Source organism: Rhipicephalus microplus, chromosome X (genome assembly GCF_043290135.1).
Source record: "Rhipicephalus microplus isolate Deutch F79 chromosome X, USDA_Rmic, whole genome shotgun sequence".
NCBI classification, from domain to species: Eukaryota; Metazoa; Arthropoda; class Arachnida; order Ixodida; family Ixodidae; genus Rhipicephalus; species Rhipicephalus microplus.
Genome location: NC_134710.1, coordinates 203598225 through 203621981, shown reverse-complemented (window position 1 = coordinate 203621981; position 23757 = coordinate 203598225). Strand labels below are relative to the sequence as shown.

Sequence of the window (23757 nt, the reverse complement as noted above, 5' to 3'; positions counted from 1 at the left end):
TTCTTTTTTGTTGATTTCTTTATTGTCATATGCGTTTCAGCTTAGGTGCACCTTCGTTTACAAATGAAATTTCAATTAAACGGCTTTGCTATCGCCACTTGAGGCATCAGGTAATTTTAATGGTCGTGATGATGGTTAGTCAGATTCATCCTTTTTTGTATCCTGCCCAGACGGCGAAAGTGCTGCAATTCATCAGTAAAGACCGAGCGTCGAAGGGACCTCCAACTGTCCTGAGTAGCTTGCTGACTACTTCACTGCTGTAGTCTCCCCTCATTTGGTGTGTCGAGTATAAATCGGTTATTAACACACTTCTTGGGTGGGTCAAAAACTTGGGCTAGGCAGCCATCTGAAACTGCAGTAAGGAGAATGTATAGCGTAAGCATGACCACACAGAAAGCATAGAGTCGGCATCTCGACCTTTACGCGGTACATTCTTATTTATTTTCGTTGCTTTTAATCAAGTTTTAGATTACCAGACTTATGATTCCACTGCAGCAAATTTCTCTATACCTGCAAGAGGGCAATGTGTGGTGTTTTTTCTTGTTGTCACGACTGCTTCAGCCTGTATTCGCTACGACCGAAACCATCGCGCACTTCTATTCTGAGGCACTAGCATTCAGGTGCGCTGCTAGTGCATGCATGCCCCTTCTCGGTTCTTCCATGATGATGCGGTGGATGTGACTGGCATAGAAAAACGTCAGATCATTCAGAGTTTATAGATGGTACGCTACTGCACGGTGCTATATATAATTAGGACTTTTTACTATTCGGCACACCACGCATTCGTAAAGTGGCGATTTTACGTACATACGTAAAGTGGCATTTGTTTTTCGCAAAGGGTAATGCAAATCTCTCAACTTTTTCACGCTTATTTATAACATCCTTGTATTTCATGACACAAATGATATTACTGTTAAAACAGTGAAGCACTGAGGTTGATCTTGCTACAGTAAGATCGGCCTTAGCGCTCTACCGTTCGACATGTAGCATGTGACATGTAGCAAGTGTTATCGACATGTAGCACCTGATCGACATGTAGCAAGCACTATCGGTGAGCAATGGTCTCGAGGACATATATTGAACTACGGAGATACAGCAGACAACATTCATCACAGTATATGCTACCAAGGCTGGTGGTTCACTTTGTGGGAGTGGCTGTCGGTTTTTAATACGCGTTGCACTTTTAGGATTTATGTGATTGTGTTCACATGGCTGAAGAAACTGGTATTCAGGAATTTCGAAACTGAAATTATCCGGCGAAGCTTAACAATATCCTTGCTGCGACAGCCACCTCTAACGCAGTGCCACCCTTTTTTGTATTTTTTTTCACTTTAGGAACCAATAACGCAGTTGCTTACAAGCTTACTTGAACTAAAGCACAAATTGCGAAGGCTTCTTTATTATTTTTGCAGCCGACACTGGTGTATTCTGCTAATTCACGTTTGTTCTTGTACAAGTTGAACCAACCCTATAGAGAATAAACAACTTAGCCTTGAGTGAAATTGCACTATCTACACTAGGTGTCTCTGTATTGGCACAGAATTTTTCCCTTTTTTTCCAGTTTCTCCCATGTGGCACGTTTTTACTAGAAACGAAAAATTTTGTTCCCAGCTCCACCTCCCATAACAAAAAAGAAACTTTTCGAAAAGACGGCTGCATGGGTCTCCCACGCATTAAAGAAATGGTTCCTTGAAAGTATGAAACATTTGTTGCATACTAACTTCATCTGAACGCATCAATAAACCATGATCACCCTGATCGGATAAGTAAAATGGTCATTTTATTTTGTTTTGCTAGCACAAAAAATATATCAATGTCAATGCAGAATGTCGTTGGGCATACCTGAGGTGGAGTGAGTCAAGTGAGGCATTGCACAGATGTATTGATGCACAATTTTGTGTTACGGGGCTGGGCAGAGGGCTCGTGTACTTATGCCAACTAAGTGAAGGCTCCTGCAGGTATATTTTTTTTCTGAAAGCAGCAAGGAAGGTACAAAAAACGTCTAACAAGTACTTCTTATTTAGGGCATAGTGGAGAGGTTGGTAGTTGGGAAGTATGTTGAGAGAAGACACAAAGAACCAGATACAAGTTTTCTTTCTTTCTTTAGAATTCGCATTCGTTTCTCCATTATTTATGGGGATTCCACCTAAATAGGACAAATAACTTCACGATAGGTTTTCTTCGCTTTTCAGATAATTGTGACCATATATACAAGCACGCATACCTAATAATTAGGGATATTAGTAGGGTTAGTAGTGCGTTGTGACCTTAAATCAGTGCTGTCGTGTAAAAAGAAAAAAATACTACGCAGCTTGTAGATCCTATTTGCGTCTAATAATAACAAAAGTTGGTATATTTTGTCATGATTATCTTTTAAACCACATAACCAGTGTCTCCGTCATAATAAATAAGAAAAACTTAGGTATTACTTCAATTGCCTTATTGTCATTTCTCTTGCAATATACCAACTATCACAGAACTTCTTCTCAATAGCTCACTTGTGCTTATCCCACAGAAATTTTTGGGATAAAGACTGTCAGCTTAATATAAGAGAAAGCCTGCGACATCGACGTGCACCACCTCTGCACCCAAACTGCATAAGATATTTGCAACGGAAGAGCTTTAGGTGGAAGCTACCAAGATAATAAAAGAAATTAGACTACATAAACTTGTAAAACAAAAGAAAATAAACAGCCTACAATGATAATTAGATGGTTCATACGGTACAATTCTATCTGTTGTAGCATAACAGCCGCATGATGCAACATAATATTTAAGTGTAAATACAAAATATTCTATCAAAAGCAACCCAGCAACTCTCCCTTCATTTGCGTCTTATTTTTGTGCCTTTCATATTTGCGCTATGACCTTCGTACTTCTTCTGTTCTCTTTCAGTGCGCACCGCTAACGTTCATATTTTATTTCGGCGCCGTTTTCATGACCCAAAGATCGACACTTCTCCTCTGACGGCTGTATCCAAGCGAGAGCCTTGAAAACCCTATCAGCCTCTTTTTGCGGAAGTTGCCCTTTCCACAAAATCCGCTTATTCTCGATATGAGGTAGCTGCCATCTTCAATAGGTGAGGCGTAAACCGGGAATGGATCATGGGAGGTGCCGTCTGCATCGGCTTCCGTTTCAATTTATTCGTGGCGCACGTTTTCACTGGCCACTTTTTTGGAGCTGTAAACAAGTCGTTTGTTTAGGTGGTGTTGAAACCTATTCGCTCAAGCAATCATAGTGTGTTGTGCAGCTATCAGTTGCTCGAGTTCAACCACCAAAGAGAAAAGATGTTCCGATTCTTTTTCACGAAAACAAAAAAACTTTAAGTGCACTTTGTGTTAATAACAAAAGCCACGGTGAGTGGTATATAGCCTTTGTATGCCTAGTGTGGGCGCTATTTTTTGCAAACCCTGAATGGGTTCGTTTGTATGACACATTCATTGTTTACGTACGGACACTCCCCGCAAGGATCCACGACAGGTTGATTATGTGCCGTCGATATTATGGCACTACGAAAGAGAAACTGAGGTGTCAAGATGGAAGCAACAAACCAACGAATTCGGATGTGTAGGTTTTCATCAGCACCGAACTTCCTACGAACGTACACGACATGCACACGGCGTTGACGCTAAGACGCACGGCGGCCACGCAAGGTGGAGCCAGCTCTGACCCTGATAACGAAAATAGCGTGACACAGCAGCCAACAGCCGCACGACATCAGACCAGCGGTGATACCACGAAATCCATGGACACAACATTCGTCAATGACATTAACTGCAGCGAAGTATACACAGTCAGCCATTGCTTCTGAAGACGACTACCTCGCAGCAGTGGGAGAAAATGATGTGTCAGTAACACGAGAAAGCGCTCCACTATTCTCTTTACAGAACAGGTATACAATATGTGGCTGGTAATTCGGAAGTGCTCCTCCAAGCATTTTTTTCGTATACAATAGTCAATTTATTAATACCTGATCTGGTGCACATGCGGGCAGAACAGGTAACTACGAATAACAAACACGGCGAGCCTGTTCACCAATGCAATGCGTAAACAGAAAACATGACTCGAGTTCGATAAAAAAAAGTTACAACTGACTTCTTTCACTTTGAGAGCTTTGTAAGTGCTGCATTCTATATAGACAATTTCATTGGAAAATGAACGATTGAATGTTTTGCCACGCCGTTACCGCTGAGCGCGTGGTTCTAGTAACATTGGATACCCCTTGCACACGTTGAACAATGGAAAAAGCTGCGGTGCAACTGCGAATGCGAAGATACCAAAACACCCTTACAAACACGTAAAAATAAGCACGGTATGGGTGACCTGCGTTGATATGTAAGTGTAAAATTACTTGAAAGACATGACAACTAAAGGTATGCCGCTTAATATTCCCAAGAAACGCACAAATGCGATAGCACGTACAGTTCATTCTTTGCCACTTGAAGTGAAAATCTCATTTTGCAATGACAGCACATCATTCTTTCATAGTCAGTCGTAGATATGTCCATGTTAACGTGCGCTGAAAATTCACAGCATACTCGTTAGGTTGCCATAAATAAAGCGAATGGCACTCAAGGAGTGAGGCAGCAGCCTGAGAGCCGTTGAAACGGAAGCCGGTGCAGACCGCATGCATCCCATGATCCTTTGCGAGTTTACGCCTTACCTATTCAATCCACCGGAACAACAGGCGCCTCACTAACCACTTTCTTTTTGTGATGCCACTTTTAGTTGTCGGACGCACTCACTCCAAAGTTCACCAACTACTCACCGCGGAAAAAGTTTTAAAGCTTAGTTAACCGTTCCGCCATAAATGGTTAGCATACAAGAACGTGCTAGCCACAGCTTCTAGGTGGTCGAAATTTCCGGAGCCCTCAACTACGGCGTCTCTCACAATCATGAGGTGGTTTGGGGATGTTAAACCCCACAAATCAACCAACATGCTAGCCCTAAATTGATGCTGACAGGTCACGTTGTTGATCAATAAGTGAATATTTAGTCCGAAACTAGCGTTGCTCTGCTGCGCGCATCACGGGTTCAAATTCAATCTTACCAGTGGCAGTCGCATTCCATTGATGAAACGTTTAGAGGAATAAGCATTGATGTGACGTGCATTGGACACACGTTGAAGAACCGGAAGTTCCCGAAGCAATCGAAGGTGTTTGCTATAAATGACATACCTCGTGTTGCACTATATCATTTCGAGACCTATCTCACAATGCGCTCTGTAAAGAATACAGATTTGTTTTCTTGCTTGGCTTTGTCCACCTATATTCAACAACACTATTTTTTCTGTTTTACTAATCGAGCTTGAAGGTTCCGCCAACTGTATGTAGAGCAAGGCGGATACAGTAAAGCAAGTTAATTTCTTACCATGTGATGCTCAAAAGCAATTGCAAGGCACCTTTTTATTGGCAGAGGCTTTTATAAACAAAAAATACGCTTTTTTGGCGTCCGCTTGGTCTACGTATTTAATGAAGCTTTAAGTTTACGGGGAAAAGGATTATGCGCAAAGAAAATGCTGTCTTTTCAGATGAACCTGCAGTGCGGGAGGGAGGGGGGGATCTTCAGGATAAAATATAAGCCATCCGTGAAGCCCGTGAGGTGGCGAGGAAACATGGTCTCTAGCCCTACTCGGGGGCGTCCGAAGCCCAGGCCATGAATTTGCTGGAGTTTCTAATAAAGTTGTTACCGTTGCCACCCCTGAAAATGGGAACCTTTGGCACTCAAGGCGAGAGCTCGAGGCCGACTGCATCTCAGTGAAAGTCCTCAGAATTGTCATACATAAAGACGTGACGGCAGCCGCTCCACGCTCCAAACTTGAAGCATCGTTGACCAGAGTGTAGCACGTCAATAAAGGAGCTGGCAGCCGAATGCACCAGGATGGGCAGCGTTACATAAACTAAAGCTATCGCGTCGACTTCTGGGCTGTGTTTAACGTACACTGTTTATTTGATCTCAAACCAAGGTTATTTTCCCACCTTTGTTTATCAAGTTACCACTACCGTAGTTCCATAATTTGTCAAAGAGGCCAAACCTATTAGCATGCAAGCCACCGTCCTCGTTGCTTCCTGAAGATGCCTATTTTGCCGTCTTCTCGCGACTGCCTTCGATTTTTTAGTGTTATGCATTTGTGGGAAAATCTCTCTGAAGTACTTATTACCGCTCGTCCCAGTGCCATCCACAACATGGCGTGCATTCAACACTCCAAAAACAAACAAGCCTCTGCCCAATAAAACTTGTTGTGGGGCTAATCGGTTATTCGTCATATTGTAAGATATTTGACACAACCTTCACCTCGCAAATACTCACACAAACACTCACACATAATTCTAGTGTGTGTTACTCTGCACCGCTGCCCTTCTTCGTCTCCTCAGTCCGTGTCGCGCGCAATTTTCTATACAAATTCTCTAACCCCGACAGTTTCGCTAAACTTTCCTTAATATTCCGCGCAGGCAGCCTTTTAAGTCGGCCTGATCCTTCCAGAAATCCTCACCACAACGCATTATGGTACATTTTTCACCCTACTCGCACGAGTTTATTGAAGTCCTATAATAAAGTGTTTCAAAACCTCGACTTCAGCTCATGACTATCTGTCTTGACCATTACCTCCTTATCGTAATATGAAACTCTGCGCGATAAAAGAACGGAAAGCCTTCAGAGGTGCGTTATAGACTGAAAGGCACTTCAAATATGTTCACTGTTCGAACTGGCACCTTTTTAAAAGTGACAATATACCGTTTCACGGTAAAGCTTTCTCCTGCAGCCTCATGTAGGCCCAAAGTCGACACTGCCGAGTTGAAACAGCTTGGATAGGGACACACTGTCATTTAGAAAGGTGTTGTAGTTGTTAAGGGAGCATTGAGTGTTAACCACTCGCATGCATCACAACTACTGCGGAGTTGTTTAACACGTGGGTGTCGTCTTAGTGACCAGAACAATTCACATAGCTCAGCTAAAGTGCCGTGAAGGCTGACGACGTCTTTGCATGTCATTCAAATTGATGTGCGCATTATGTTGATACTTCGGCAGCCATTCAGGACAGTTGCTGCCTTCTGGAGTTGTCCCGTTGTCGAAGGGAGAGCTGACGTCAAGAATCTATCTGCAACTTCCGCTTCAAGTTGAACATAGAAATGTATTCTTCTGCTCCGTTCAAAGAGGCGTCAATTACAACTGGCGTTCTAGCCGTACCTGTTTTTCAGATTATATCTAACATTTTATCAGTGGCAATCTTCTCCGCATGTCCGTATTTTCTTGTGTGACCTTATACTTTTCACAAGGTTCAAATAGCTCTTTCTTCAAACAAACGGCAATACTGTCATGATCGTTCACTGATGTTCTTAGTAGCGCAACTTCGTTGCAACCATTTTGAAAATTGATGACTTCGTTTAACCTCATCATATCGCTACCTTGCTTCAGGAATGTCTTCCTCGCAATACCACTGGTATGGAGCTCCGGAACCCGTTGTGACGACTCAGCGAAATTCTCTTCCTCTTGTACATCTGTTCGCAGGACGCAGATATGATGATGTTCGCAGGACGCTCGGATACTGTGGACTATGCTCCTCGCTGTATAATAGTCTTTGGAGAGTTCATTTCGTTTTCGTGTTATTGGTAATTAACGCTCTGTTACCCGACACCCAATGGACTTCACTGGCAGTGCGCACTGCTTTCGGCAATCGGTCTAACCCCATCACAAAAACTAACTCTAGGTTCAGCGGTAACGCTTGCTAAAACAACCGCTTCCGCCAATAGTTTGTCTTCTGCATTGATGACTTCGGGAAGTTAATTCATGTTTGAATCTTAATGGTCTCGCAGCAGATTAAAAGAACGAGGGCAGCTTCTATTACGCCAGTAACTACAAAAATTAAAACAATTGACTTTTTAACTAGTGGATATTGCTAGTCTAGTCAAATTGGTGAATTAATTTTTCCCCTTTGAATAGCCTATACCCACTTTGAAAATTCGGAAATGTGGCAGCTGATATACTTCTTTCTGTATTTTTTTTAATAATATTGGACACATTTCTTGAAACACCCTGTATATGAGACTCGGGCCCAATACAGGCCTGACTCAGGCCCGGGCACGACCCGAGCCCGAAGCTCATGGGCCCGAGCCCGGCCAGGGCCCAATTAAAAAATGTCTCACCCTGCCCGCCCGGGACCATGCAGTGCTCTATTCGCGATAGCTACCGCGGGGGCCGAAGTGATAATAGGTGACTTTCAGGCGTCCATATACGTACCTACGCCAGCGGCCTAACCTTCCGCAAAGCGACCCCCATCCTAAAAATTAGTGACGGCAACATTTTTTTGCAAAAAGAACTGTTTCCTCGTATGGGCCTCTGCCCACAGGGACCCTCCATTTTAGGGCCACGGGGTTGCCCACGCCGTGGCTCAAGGCCTTGCACGTGGAACTGTGACGTCTGCTTGCAGCCCCGATGTGTCGCACACTTCAAAAACGATGCGGAAATTGACGGGGAAGGGGGGAATCACATGACCTCTTTCAGAAGGAAGAAAGCAAAAAAAAAAAGAAGAAACTAGGGAGGTTCACCACACAGACTTTCGGCTGGATACTCTACACTGGAGATTTGGGAAGGGGAATAGATAGGTGAGAAATAGGAGAAACGAGAAGCCTACACTGGAGATTTAGGAAGGCGAATAGATGGGTGAGAAATAGATAGAAGGAACGACAAGGAAAAAAAAGCAAGGGAGGGAAAACCAGTCAGTGAATTCCCAATGTTCATAGACTGTCACATCGCGTAACAGAATGCAGTAGCATCCTCTCAAAGATGATCAGTAGGGAGACGCTTCTAATGCTGGCTTGTTCGGCGGTGCAAACCGCAGTGTTAACGCCTTAGCAAGAAACGAACACAAAGTTCTTTGTATGTTTGGTGCATCAGTGAATATACCGGACCATCCGTGACATGATAGATCTGAAATGATCTATGAAATCTTACACAAGACATGAAATCTTACACAAGACAAATCATATTGTAGACCACTGCGAAGGCCTACGTGCGGCAGGGAACATATAGTAACGGCACCTATGGAGCGAGAAACAGGAGCTGTGAGATAAGAGAATCAGGACTTCGTTGTCGTTTCAGTAGCCTCAACCCATCCAGCACTCAGTCACTGTGCGTGACAGAGTGCTTGATGGGTACACGTCGCCTTATTCATAACGTCAAGGTGGAGGTATTAACCTTATTGAAGACAATAAATAATGCATCAACACAAATGGTTAGCGTTAAATTAGGAAGGAAGGCTTGCATATAAAGTTTTTTCAAATGCAATAAACACTACATAACAGTAGTGCATCTTATTATGGCAGGAGCTAACATGAAGATGGGGGCTTGATTGAGTGTGATATCGCTAAATTAGGTGTGTTGTTCAAGCCAATGTTTGAATAAGACAATTTGTCTAAGTTGTGGCAGCAAATGTGATTCAGTTTGCTGCCTCGGTAAAGAAAAGTTCTGTTGTCGAATAACAAGCTCTAACATTCATTCAAAGTTTTTTTCCACCAGGTATACATCTCAACACAGTCATTACAAATCCTCAACTTTAACAAATGCGTCTATTGTAATGATACTGGGTGCAAAACTTTAGCTGCAGAGGATAATGTATTTAGTAGGGGTCTGGCTGCTCAACATTTTTATAACACTATGCCCATGATGCTAAAAATGAGTAATTTGACAAGAGGACGTCCATTTACCGGAGCAGCAAACCGTATCAAGGTTGCTGCGATGGCTTAAACAAACAATTTTTGTTCAAACATTCAAAACAACCTAATCTTGAAAAATCACGATAGGCTCCAGAAACAAACGTTTTTTAATGATTTGACCCTCATTCAAGCCCCCCCCCCTATCATCATCTTGGGTTCTGCCATAATAAAACAACTGTCATGTAGTATTTATTAGAATTTTAAGATTTGGACAGTAAGCCTTCTTTCTCAAATTAATGCTCACCCTTTACGTTTATGCTTTAATATCTGTCTTATCAGCCAAGAAACACATGGTAAAAATGTGTGAAGGCGTCTTCAATTTTTAGAGTCAGAAGTAATTTTACCTCTTGGTAAATGCCCTGGAAACAATGTAATTTTCTTCTACAGGAAAGAATCACTCTTGTAAAAATACACAAAAAACACTGCATTTTGCCATGTTTGATTTGATTGATATGTGACGTTTGACGTCCCAAAATCGCCCTATGATTATGAGAGACGCCGTAGTGGAGGGCTCCGGAAATTTCGACCACCTGGGGCTCTTTAACGTGCACGAAATCTAAGCACACAGGCCTACAACATTTCTGCCTTCATCGGAAAAGAGCTGCCGCAGCCGGGACTTGATCCCGCGACCTGAGGGTCAGCAGCGGAGTACCGTTTTGCCGTGTTTCCTCACGACCAACATTAGCGTAAATTGAAACAAAAGTTATTTCGATACCGTAGCTATGAAATTTTGCTGGCAAAGAAGCAAGGACTGTAGTAAAAGCATGAAGCAACAATCATGTGTCAGTTACTTTTCTCCCGTAACTCGATTTCTTAGCACATGGCTTGAAAGGCCTCTGCTGTATGAGAAAGTTTTCCCCAAAAAATAGTGCTGGAACAACTTCTTCCCACATTGAGGCATCAAAGCACATGTTTTTTTTTAAATATTGCAAATGGTCAAAAAACCACTTCCCAGACTAACATGACAAGGCCATGAACTCGCAAATACTTACAGGTGAATGCTCAGTCACAGTTTCTAAGGCAACCCGATGGCTTTTGTGTGTCCATCTGTACTGCCTTCTGTCCGCTTTGGGCTAGTTTTTGTAGAATGTCTTCCGAGAAAAGAAAAAAACATTAGAAACAATTCACTTTTTTAGCATGCTCCATGTAACACAACTTTACTTTCTCGGTCTGATGAGGTAGCAGTCTCGAAAGAATGCTAACAGCTGCTGTTTTATGTATGTAATTCTCATACCCCATTAGCAGGCTCCAAAATAATGCCCAGTCATCGTTAAACAAGAAGTCTGACAGAAAAAAAGAGAAACAACATTTCACACTAGACATAAATTTAACTTCTTCATACTCACTCAATAAGCTATTTTCTTTAAGTATTATATGCATGCACGTTGAAAAGACTGGGCATAAAATCATGGCCGCAGGTGAGTGAGGACAATTCAAATGCCAACTAACAATGAGAAGCCAGACTAAGGAAACATATAAGACTGTTAACAAGACGCTCATCACTAAACCTATCCTTATATCACGACATAAATGCATGCCGAAATTTGAATCATGCAATTTTGTACAAGCACAGAAATGAAGAAATGCATCTTATTGTTGAGTCTTGGTATAGCGACATGTGGTAGTGCAAGTGTGAACCAACCACCGAATGACTCAATGAAAAAAATCAAATGCTGAACAGTAATCTCTCATATAGACCAACAGGCATGCCATCTTGATCGATACCACCACTTGCCTTGTTTCTTTTGTAGCTTAGTGTCAACTTTTCTGGTTGGTGTTTGCGGTGTCTTGACTACTCTATCGAGTCCATGTTTGCGTGCCCTGCCTTTTTAAATTGAATACTACCTACTAAGCGGCTCACCTCTCCTATTTGAAATAGGTGAACAATCTAAAATTACCACTTTGTTCACTTGATGTGACAATAATAATGTGGTTCTGAATGTAAATGTCAATTAAAAAGCAATTAGGCATCTAGCATTTTGGCTTTATTCAAAAGTGCAACTTTTACATAAGTCAAATCCACTCAGTGCGGGGGTTGTTCATACGGTAGAGTAGCTGTAAGCAATCTAAGATAAATTATAGGATAATGAAAAGAGCTCTATGTGAAAGCAAGACACGCAACTAGCAAGGACCCACATATTACTGAGCCTAGAATTTATTTCTGTTAACCTAGAGTGCTGTGGCGCAGGCCATGCACCTCGGCAACTGTTCAGCTTTTCTTTCTGAACCAAAGCTTAGTAGAGTCAATATTGATATCTACAGATTGCTCTGAAAATGGCAGTTAAGTTGCCAAAAAGCAAAGCCAAAAGACCGAAAAAGGCTCCATGACTAATAAAATATCAAACACTCAATGATTCCAGTACACCCAAAACACCGTTTTAGATGTGCTGGTTGAATAGGTATTAGGTAAACAAAGCAGCAAAGCAATGAACCGCCAGCTATGTAGCTACAAAAGGGGAGAAAGGAGGTAGCTCTAGTACCATGCAAACTCCATGGAAGTAATATCAATAGGAAAAGCTTGGTAGATGTTGAATCCACAACAAATGCAAATTCCCTCTACGTCGGTACTTAACGCTTGTAATTAGACTGGTGACTGCATAGGTCGGAATGCGAAGTGAAGTATGAAATATTTCTTTCAAAATTACATTCTCAGACAAAGTGAGAATTTAGCTTTATCGAGCATTTCGTGTCGCGCAACTTTTATCTGTTGTTGGTACATATTGAACATACAGAATGTTTCGAATAATGAAAACATAAATAATGACGGAAGCTGCAGACTATTCCACAGAGGAGCATTGCAAAATATAAATCAACAAAGCCATGCAGTGCATAAATTGACCATTCATAATTGAAATTTAAACAGCTAATAAACAACCCCATCATCTGAAATTTCTGATAACTGCAAATTTGTAAAACGTGAGCACGTTGCCACAAAATTTGTGTTCACGTGATGAAATGATGAAGTCACAGCCAATAAAACACACATTATAGCAGTTTTCAGTTTATTACTTGGCTTTTCCGTCGTTCTTATCGTGAATAGGGGTACGCATACTACCATCATGACGGCAATCACATGAAAACAAAGCATGACGTAAGTGATTGTGCAATCAACATGCAGCCATCAACTAAGCAAGGCCTCGTTGATGTGCCGCTGGGCTAGATCAGCATGGTGAGGAAGTACTGTGCAAGGCATAGGTGGAATAAACAAATATCCAGCACGCCTCACAATGACACAATCTATACGAAATATGTTTAGGTTAATCGACGTAGCGCGTTTTAAAACATAGGACAGGGGAAGGGACAGAAGGGAGCGCTTACTTCCATCAAAATTTTATTTCAAGGAGCGTACTTATATATGCTGATGAAATTCGAAAACGACAGACAAAGAGATGAAAAACCCTCTATTGCCATGCGCTGAAAACTTATGATCTCAAAAACGACAATTCTTTTTCACAAAGACCGAGAGAAGTATTGCTGACGCAGTTCAGCCCTAATCTACTAATCCTTTCTGCTTCAATAATCTCCCTTGTCACTTTATTTCTGTTTTTTCCTATGATTACCGTACCATGAAAAAGTGGTTTGCAGCCACACGTGCTGCAATGTAGTGCCAAAAAACCATCTCGACCATTTTTTACGTTGCAAGCGTATTCGCGGAGCCGGTCATCAATACACCTGCCAGTTTGTCCTATGTAGTGTTTACCGCATGAAAGAGGTATCTGATAGATTACAAACTGCGCGCATGTGACAAACAGTGTTAAGTGCTTTTTAGAGCATCCCGGTTTTGCATGTGAAACAACTTTCATACACAAGTACGAGAGCTTTTTCGGGGCAGAAAACACCACCTTTACATTGGCCCGCTCTCCAACCTTTTTCAAGTTGTGGGAAATTCCACGCAGATAAGGCACTACGGTTAGCTTCTGACGTCTTACTGGCTCAACATGAGGGTGAGGTTGTTGCAAGGACTGAAGCTTCTTGACCAGAATTCCCGTGACGGAAACCTGTACGTGAGAGGGGTAGCCAGCGTCCAGAAGTCGTTATCTGCATGGAATTTCCCACAACTTGAAAAAGGTTGGAGAGCTGGCCCATGTAAAGGTGGTGTTTTCTGCCCCGAAAAAGCTCTCGTACTTGTGTATGAAAGTTGTTTCACATGCAAAACGGGGATGCTCTAAAAAGCACTTAACACTGTTTGTCACATGCGCGCAGTTTGTAATCTATCAGATACCTCTTTCATGCGGTAAACACTACATAGCACAAACTGGCAGGTGTATTAATGACCGGCTCCGCGAACACGCTTGCAACGTAAAAAATGGTCGAGATGGTTCTTTGGCACTACATTGCAGCACGTTTGGCTGCAAACCACTTTTTCATGGTACGGTAATCATAGCAAAAAACAGAAATAAAGTGACAAGGGAGATTATTGAAGCAGAAAGGATTAGTAGATTAGGGCTGAACTGCGTCAGAAATACTTCTCTCCGTCTTTGTGAAAAAGAATTATCGTTTTTGAGGTCATAAGTTTTTAGCGCATGGCAATAGAGGGTTTTTCATCTGTTTGTCTGTTGTTTTCGAATTTCATGAGCATATATATGTACGCTCCTTGAAATAAAATTTTGTTGGAAGTAAGCGCTCCTTTCTGTCCCTTCCCCTGTCCTATGTTTTAAAATGCGCTACGTCAATTAAGAATGTCTTACCAACATGCCCAACTTTATACTCTAGTCAATATGTTTAGGGCCGAAACACTATTTCTTATTGCAGAGAAAACCAACCGACAGTCGGTGCAAAATCACATCACTACGCTAGTGAAGAGTATCCACTGGTAAGGCAAAGAAGGGGTCACAATAATTGTTTTTCGAAATGAAGTTTCTGCCATACTAACCCAATGCGATTGCTGCAGCACACTGTATGAATCCGCAAGATGGTCTGGAAGGTGATAAAAAAGAAAGACGGAGCAAAAGCTGCCTAATGACCCTTTGAGAGATTGTAAAACACACTGTGCAGGGAATTACTTTTGCAGACATATCCCTATAAGCTATAACAGTTACAATGAACATGCTCACGTTATGCAACATGGGAATGCCTCACACTTTTAAAAGAACATTACTGTGGTGGCCGCACTGTCTGTGTAGGATAGAAGCAGCCATCCCGTGGCTCTCAGGCATTTGATTCATTCGTTAAAAAGAACTTGTGGCTTACATCCTTGTAGCACTGCTTTTGGGAGGTGCTTCCTGCGATAACAAAAGTAGCACAACACCATTTTGCTCTGCAAACACTCACATGAAATCCACATTGGTGCCTTTTTAAAAAAATTAAACTATAGACTCAACCACAGCAATACTCCCTTTTGTTATAATGGAGCACCTCTTTCCCTGGCCGCGTTATTTGTTTTCACCCATGAGGCGATCCAGCAGAAGTTAAGCTTTTGTTCAGGAGGAAGCAGTTGAAAAACATGAATTTATTATACAAAATCAAAAATGATTGAGTAAGTTTGCATGATGTAAGAAGTTTTAATTCTTGTAATGTCCCACCACCAAGAAATGAGTGAGCAAGCTGTTACATTAAGGTGTCTCAAAACAATGGAGTTTTTTGAAAATGCAGTATACTGGTAATTCTGCTATTGAAATTTGCTGTTAGTACTGACTCTGTAGCTGCAAGTGCCTGCCCAATCTACTTGAGTGCACTTAACAAACCTTTGTAATGATATATACAGATAGAGAAAACCCAGTTCTCACTTAGCTGTCTCCATCACAGCATCATGTTGCTTCCCATAAGGGTTCCTGGTATGCAGGATGCAGATGCATGAACTTTGTGGCTATGTCGTACCACAGTGAACGTGATCGACATCTGCTCGAATTACGTGAGCAGCTGAACAATCCTCCATTGTGCGATTAGCTGTAACAATGAAGTATTGCTAGCTACCAGTCACTTCACCGTACACCCAAAACAAATTTTGGCACCAGCAAGATTTCGCAGTGTATACAAGCTTCTGAACACAGTATTGAATGCTACCAGCTGCATTCTATAGTTTTATATCTAGATGCATAGAACGTGCACACAGTAATAATTAAATGCGCCAAGTAGAAGAGTTCATTTTAGGTATTCTATAAAATTCGTAGACAAGAATCAGGCACTTCACTCAAGCCTGTTGTTTAGCACCAGAGGTGAAAGTTTGCTTGCAAAGGTAAACAGAACAATTAGCAACTGACCTTGAAAAATGGTAAAAACTAGGTTTACGTTTGCAGACACAAATCGCATACAGTAAAAACTACCAAGACACTGTAATGATAAGGTTGTAAATTTCAAAGTGAGGCACTATTCTTCACATAATGCATGCATCTACAAGAAAGATAACAATGCTTGCTGCAAGAAACAATAAAGTTTTACAGTTTTTGCGAAATTCCACTTGTCAGTACCCCATTCTACAGAAATGCAACACTTTCCGAAGCCAAGTCTTGTTTCTAGACGAAATGCACTCGCCATGGTGGCAAATAGGTGGAGTACTCTTCAACAGCATGATTTATTGGAACTAAAAATTATCATAACAATCATTTCTTATTACAGCTAGCAAGAGCCTTTCTACTGTTGTTTATGTGAAGCAATTTTATCTCAGTGAGTGATCGCAGAAATAACGACCATATAATAATGAGTGCAAAAACACAGAGACTGGTTGTGCAGCGATTTCCAGCTATGCTCATTCATGGGAAACCATTGCAATTTTCTCTCAAATAAAGGTTGCACATAATTAACACTTTTGCATGAATAATGTTAAGATGGTAGGTAGCTTATATCCTGATGTTACTCTGTATACCCTCACTTATTTTGAAATATATCCACTTCGACATGACTAGCTCAAAAGAACACTCTTCTTCATTAAATGGAACTTTGTACACTACCTTTGAGTTAGCCACAGATGCTGAATAAGCACCTATTATGGGATCCTTGGCTCACCATGTGGTCAGCACCGAACAGTTCGTCAGAGCACTTCTGTTTGCTACCTGCGGTACGCAGCAAAAAACTTGGGCATTCAGACAAAAACAAAGCAAGTATGGCAGCAGCATTTCGTCCATTGGAGATAGAGAGGAGAGAGGGGTAGTGCAGCATTGTTCTTCATAAGCTACACACACATGCATTAATTGTTTCAGTTTTGCGCATAAACAGTATAAAAGAGGGAAAATGGTTAGAGGAGACAAGAGGCCGCATATTTGAAATCTTCCAAAGAAGGCAGAAACACTCACTTGGTATTTTACAGTATATGTTCTGTGCCATCTATAAAATGTATGCAAAGTGCTGAATTTCACAAACACTTGCACACTATTAAGCCTAAGTGAAACGACAACGTATTGCACTCGTTTCGCTGTCCAGCTAGTGCTTCCATAATTTCCTGAAGTTGCACAGACAGCAAAGCAGTCTGGCCAAATTTAAGTATACCCATTGTAACAAGCACCGCTCGGTTCAACACCAACTGACAGCACCAAATGAAGTCATTTAATAGTGGCATGCGACTTCTGCTAAGTACTTAGGCGTTTGAATAAAAAAATGCAAGTAAATTTCAGTTTCATATTTGATTTCTGTTGTTATTTCTTCCGTATGTCACCTCTTCTCTGATACTTGGTATCGAGATAAAGGAAAAATATTTTTAAGATTTAGTATTACAATATGTTTACCAGCAACAGTCATACTACATTATATCAAATAGTGCTAGTGATATCACTGCAAACATTGAGAGCAATGGCAATGGCATATCTCAGAGATTTTCACAGTCTGTCATTGAGCTGCAGTGAAAGGCGGCAGCGGCTAAATGAACTTTGAACCCCTTCTTTCAGAAACCGAGTGGGCTCCTTTTCTTCAAAAAACTTGCGGGCGCAAGGTGCAGACATTGACGAGCCCCGGCAACGGGGACTATACCGCTCGGAGTTGATGTGCCAGCACTCTTGCCAAACCGTTACAACGAAGGTAGCTTCTTCGTCCATTTTCGCCCTATGAGCTTCGGAAACGCCCGTGCTAACGCGCTGTGCATCCCTCGGGGTTTCTCCAATCAGGCGATCTCTTCCATATAGTGTTTCCGTTTTGTTCTTTTTTTAACACATATTTTTTCTGATAGCCGAACCGCGACACCCGCAATGCGCCACAGCATAGGTCACTGGCGCCCAAATGAGACGAGAAATTCACTAACAGACACTGCGAAAATAGCGAGAGCCAAAAGGACAACAAGCTGGATGTAACTTGAGCAACTACTGCTGGCACAAGTCCTGCAAACGCTGAAATAAACGCTGCCGGCAGAATATGCCGTGCTGATACCCATAAGTGCATTATTGCAATCAGAAACAGCCCAGCAGTCACACCCCTGCTAATCAAAGTGGCTTGTTTATCTACACGGAACGTGCCAACTGAACTTCGGTCGTGTCGCCTGATAACGCAACTGCAACGAAAAGGATGGGATGCGTTGTTTTGTCGGCCACTCTACCGGGACGTAGAGGAATTTTCATCAACTATAACGCAATGCGTACTGTAACACGACACGTGACAGCAGCTATCAAGCCCACACCGCTAAACCACTGGTAACCAACCTTACGGTCAGGGGCACGCGACACCGTTGCACAGAATTCGCAAACACACTGAAGCCGCGGGCGCAAAAAAAAAAAAAAAGGGCCGCTTTCCTGTAAGCCTCTGTGCGATTTCGAAGCAGCGTGAACATTCAAGGCACGAGCATTTTGTCGGCAGTCGAACAGGTCGAAAGCAGGGAAAATACACTAGAGCCGTAAGATAAGACTTACCTGATAGCGAAATCCACAAGTCTTCACGGTGGTCAGCTTGGTGGGAAAGCTCCGACACAATGGCTACTCGAAGCAGTGAAGTTAACGACACCTTGCGCAAACTACTGGTGGCATATTTTCCGACTTCACGCAACCACAGGTGAGCCGATCATAATAGGACAACAAATACACGTCTTGGTGTCGCAAATCGCCATTGAACTTGGTAGTTTCTAACGAGTCCTCGACCACGACGTTCCACCGTGACAAGCGTCCATGTAGGCTAGCGAGCGCCGCGCATGCGCGACCTTGCATGCGCCGCATCATGGAGGCGCCGCGTACATACATCACGCGACCACGTCGGAGAGATGTGAAAGCGAGCCGGCCGCCGACGCACGGCCAACTGGATCGGCACAGGCGGTGTTGTTCTGGTGTCGCGAAGGGGCCCACGCTCTGAGGAGTTTCTTGTTGAAACAATATTGAAACCGTGCTTTGCGGTTGCGGTATAAGGTTGTTGAATTCGATACACACTTCCAATGCAGTACGATAACCTGTGTACTTGCGAATTAGACAGTTCGTAAAAATGCTTTGGCTGTCGTAGTTAACTTTTGCATGCAAAAACATTATAAGTACACCATGAAATTGTACGTACGCGCTGTTTGACTGACGAGGTGAATTCACGCATTCTGTTACGCAAAGCACGTATACGCAATTTTTTGCTTGCAATTTCGACCACTTCTTTATTGTGAAGCGAATAAAACAGAAAAAAAAATTTCTTGCCGAGAATAAAAAAAAAAGGTCGTGCACCAGCTCTGTTAATTTCAGCGCACTTGGTTCTTTATTTGTTGTTGTACACGCACTCTTAAAACCCTGAAATGCCTGATGACAGGACATATCAATTTTCACATCAGAGGGATCACAATAATTTGAAAATTCCCGCAAGCTCATAACAACGTGTGGAAGCCACCATTACATAGATACTGGTTTCAGTGACATATCAGTGATGATGATGAGATGGAACCACCAATGTTGATATGCTCTCTTTGCAAAACAACCCGCTTACAACAATGCCGCTGTGCCTCATTTTCAGTTATATGAAACAAGTGTGGCTGCTGTGTGTCGTGCCAAAAAAAGGGAGGGGGGAGTAAAGCGTAGCGTGTAATCCTCGAAAAGAAAGAAGAAAAACGAGAACTGTTTGCGTCCCAACACCCTTCTATTATTATGAGGGACTCCGTGTGGTAGTGGTGTGCATAAATTTCCCTATCTGCCATTTAAAGAGATAATAAATAAAAATTATGAAAAATTGACGAAGACACGGAAATTCAGTTGGGAAGGCGCGAATGTTACGCTAAACAAAGTTCACATATTTTTGAGTAATTTGGTTGTATTTTTGGTCGATTGTAATCGCGTGGCGGCAGCACGTGACCCTTGCCGTCACTTTCTCCAAGGCACACGCAGGGCGCAGGTGTTCAGACTCTTCTCTTCCCTTTTCCCACCTCTTCTTTCATCCTACTTTTTTTTTTTACAAAAAAGCGCTTATGCTTTTGATCCAAGCCGGGAGCATTGCTCGCTGCCAGTGCCAATTGTAGTGGGGCCATTTCACGCCAACCATACCAGCTATTTTAGCCCCCACCTCAAATAGATTTGAAGAAATGTCCTGCTGATTTACTGCATTGAAAGCGGTGAATCACTAGAATATTTCGGGAAGAAAAAAAATTGTGGTCACGTAAGTGTTTTCCGAATTTATCCACATGTCGTATGACTGTTGTTCGTGAAAAAAATTATTGAAAGTGTCATTCGCTCTTCCAATATCAAATTTAGTTTATATATATTAAGTATAGGTGACTGTGCAAGGTGTTTTAAGCTAATAATTATTAGTGCAATGTTTTGGCCACATACACCAACAAGAATTTAGCCGAAAGGGGTTATGTTTGCACTTTTTGTAATGAATGCTCTTTGAATGATTATCTGAGAAATCTTCATAGAAGATATATTTTACAAAAAATTACCTATCCACCCTTTAAGTCACAAAACTTTACGTGAAAAAAATCACAAATTTCCCAAAATCATCAACTTTGTCTACATTGAGGCCGATTTGTACTACGTGGTGGTGTAATTAAAGATAACATATATCTAACTGGAAAGCAAATAAGCAGTTCTTTTGATATCCCAAGTTTTATCATGTCAATTTTTGTTTCATGGAAGTAAATAATTTTTGAAGTTTCCAGTTGGCGGCTATCTTTCCATTTGGTTTTATGGCAGCTGCTCTCTTGTTCCCTGTGGCCCCGGCATTCCTCAAGACAGGCAGGGTATAAATCGACGAAATGCCTCGCACGTGGGTGATGTTACCGCATGCGCCCTTCGTGCGACTGAGATGGGTTGGCTTGCTTCCCCTTTGCTTCAGCCACGTTCGTAGTGCTCGCTCGAGTTCATTTACTCTCGGCTAGAACACACGATTTCCGTGGGGGCTCTCATCGATTTGGAATTTGTATGGTGCGTAACGGCGATGCCAATATCGGAAACACGTCAACAGTATCCATATCACAGTAAAAAAATTAAATAGAAACTATGAAAAAACAAATGTTGGTTACACGCACCCAGACTCTCTGTCAACACATCGTGCCCCCCAAAAAAGTGGCCTGGTAGTGCTATACCAGCTAGGAAATAATGAATTAGAGCAGCCAATTTCTAGGCTTTTGCTTAAGGTTCACTGAAGAAGGGCATTGTCTCCGTACCTACAATAACAACACTACGCCCGCTGGCATTCACGCTCATTTTCTCCTCCTTCTTCTCACGTACTGAGAGGCACTCGTCAGCATTACGTCGATCTTTGCCGTGCCTCTGAGGGACAGTTCTCACAGTGTACTGCGGCAAATCCGCCAGACCGACAAGCTCGGCACAAATGATGTCGGAGTGCCGTTCAGTTCATACGTGAATTCTGGTTTGCACAGTTTTCTGCATCACACACAGGATTACGCAAGACATACTTGATACACGGTTGATCAGCTGACAACACCATCCTTTGCAATGTGGCGAGAAACGAGGTAGCAACCACTCAGTAGTTTCTATTTGTCAGGAAAATAGCTTGGTTCGATATACCATAATTTGACGATCAAGAGTTCATCCGATGAAAGCAGCACGGGTAGTACGTGCGTGCGAACTATCTTTTCTAAGGCAAGTTGAGGGGTTGATCATCCTTCCGCAGCCATCTTCGATTGCACCTCGTGCCACCTATAGGCCGTGGGCATTGCGAATTCACTGTAGCGTGTAGAACTCCATCACAAATAATCAACAATCGCACAACTCTATCGTCCTCAAAAACACAAGAGGGCGTTTACTACCTTGTGGGCTGTCGGGAGATCTGATGGGTACCCTAAAAGCACCTACAAAGAAAGCGGCCGATCATCAAGTCACCGCTATGTGCTAGTATGTACGTCTCTTTCTGAAGCAAACCAAGTAGAGTGGCATAGGAAATGTTCGATATTTTTGTCGGTGCCACAAATATCGCATGCTTGACGGTCGGCAACTCCGATTAACGTGGTATATGCTTCCTGAAAGCAACTCCCAACCAAAGGCGACAGAGAAGTGAAGCTTCGCATGGATGAAAGCTCTGTTGAGGCCGGAATTGTAGTGAGGGGTTAAGGTGATAAGGTATGTCGAATATTTGGTGCGTAGTCAGTGTGAGGCTGTGAGCCAATTGACGAATCTTAATCACAGCGTGTGTTCATGAAAGCGGAATGACAACAATGTTTGCTTTTCGATGTGAAGTGTGAGCAGCACTATCTGCAGAATCATTTCTGCTGGTACCACATTGTCTGATAATCAGTGAAAGTCAATTTGGCATCTTTTTTGTAATAGATGGTGAAGAAGTTCACGGTTCTTTAAAACAGCTGTTCATGCCATTCGCGTCGGAGAACAGACCACGGGCACTATTACGTCGGTTCCGGAGACATGACACAACACTACCGACTTAACAGATGCAAATATCAACCACCCCACGACAAAATAAACGAGAAACAGGATGTTGCCTGGAGACTACTACAGACTCTCACGAACCCAAACGAAGTTTATCTTACGCCTCTGTTACGTAGACATTTATACGACCGACGACTGCAAAGCGTGTGGAGCCAGAATGACGTTGCAGCGCATGCTGTGGGAGTGTGTCGATAGCAAACAGCAGTCCCCTATGAACCAGGTAGACGTGGCTATCCTGAACACCTAGGCGCGATAGAAGTCAGCACTCATCAGCCACGACCTCGTTGTGATGAAATCTGGGCCGTCCGGCACTCCCAGGAAGCCGCCGTGTCCAAGGACTCGAAGCCGTCACCTAGGCTGGGTTGCGTATAGCCCCGCACCACACAATAGCGCCGGACATTGTAAATAAAGTTTTTTTAAAGACGATAGTCTTCCTTGGAGACCTTCAATGCAAATATTTTGGTCTGTCTGTCTGTACATTTGTCTGTTTGCCCACCCTTAATGGTAGCCTAAACGGCACCAAAGTGACCAAACGGGACTCCAAACGGCCAACCCCATCCACAGCGCCCACCTATATTGCGCAAGGTTCAGCGTTCAAACTTGTGCGATTGTCAATTAAAAAGAAACTATTGCGCTAATCAGAGGCACCATAACAACGCGGTAATATTCTATGTGTGTCTCTTACCAGAAAAGCCATACATAAGTAATTTTAAGGACCATGGCGTTTATCACGTTGCGTTGACCATGAAACGCTTGCACGAAACGGCAAGTGTTTCCAACGCTTTTCTAAGACGACATGGTGGTGGCACCTACCCATCGCCTTGCGTTCTACACGTTCCTACTTCAGAGACGGGCGCACACGGCGCACGCCCCATTCTCCAGGATAACTGCCAGATAGCGCTCATATCTCACGTGTGACGCGACTTGAGGCGCTCGTTCGCCTCCGCTGCACGCTCGAGGCACTCTAACGCAGTGCTTCCAGTATACCATCCTTCGATTTTTTTGCGCGGAACATCAAATAAAAGTTCTGTTCACTGTCTCCAGACGCAAGACTATCGTCAGACGACATTTGCGGTGTAACATGCAGATACATGGCCATAATTTTAGTCACTCACTCGCTACATAGTGGTTCCTTGATGGAGAAATAACATACATTTTCCTTGCTTATATTGTGAGCGTTGAGGCTACATATAAACAGCCCGCTAGCACACGCGCGTATTCAGTTTACCAGTAACTTTGTTTATCGGCTCAATTTGATGTGCAATAAAAATGTTACGACAAATCATATCTATCTCTAATTCGAGCATATACGAGCGTATGATATA

At 42.7% G+C, this 23757-nt stretch overlaps 1 long non-coding RNA gene across 1 annotated transcript; it reads right to left on the bottom strand.

The window, feature by feature from the left end:
* On the bottom strand, positions 1–18740 carry LOC119187703 (uncharacterized). The gene is made up of 6 exons (XR_005111887.2): positions 18482–18740; positions 16601–16702; positions 14587–14630; positions 10706–10804; positions 1843–1971; positions 1–352 (listed from the first exon to the last, which is right to left on the bottom strand). It is a non-coding gene; the product is annotated as an uncharacterized LOC119187703 (long non-coding RNA).
* Positions 18741–23757: the final 5017 nt, after the last annotated feature.